This window comes from Cricetulus griseus, chromosome 10 (assembly GCF_003668045.3).
Source record: "Cricetulus griseus strain 17A/GY chromosome 10, alternate assembly CriGri-PICRH-1.0, whole genome shotgun sequence".
Classification (NCBI taxonomy): domain Eukaryota; kingdom Metazoa; phylum Chordata; class Mammalia; order Rodentia; family Cricetidae; genus Cricetulus; species Cricetulus griseus.
In genome coordinates, this window is record NC_048603.1 from 29,690,929 (window position 1) to 29,691,272 (window position 344).

Genomic DNA, 344 nt, shown 5'->3' on the forward strand with positions numbered 1-344 from the left:
CACTGTAGGTGCCTGATGAGTGTCGCGGCAGATCAGGGGTGTGCAAGACTCTGTGCACACGTGAGTTCACCACAGCCTCCGCCTCCCAGGCTCGCCCTGCCGGGACAACGCAGCTACTAACCCGTTGTGTTCGCCGATGGGCAGAGGGACAGGCGGAGGTCCGCAGGTCGCTGGAATGGGAACACAGCGACACCAAACTCAAGTCTCTGAGCATGCGCGCTGGCCATTTCCAGCAGAGTCTTCAGAATCAGGCCGGAAGCGACGACCAGGTGCCTCGTTAGCGCAGTAGGCAGCGCGTCAGTCTCATAATCTGAAGGTCGTGAGTTCGAGCCTCACACGGGGCA

The 344-nt window shown here is 60.8% G+C and overlaps 1 non-coding gene across 1 annotated transcript; it reads left to right on the forward strand.

Moving 5' to 3' along the window:
• The first annotated feature begins 271 nt into the window (after positions 1-271).
• On the forward strand, positions 272-344 carry Trnam-cau. The gene has a single exon. It is a non-coding gene; the product is annotated as a tRNA-Met (tRNA).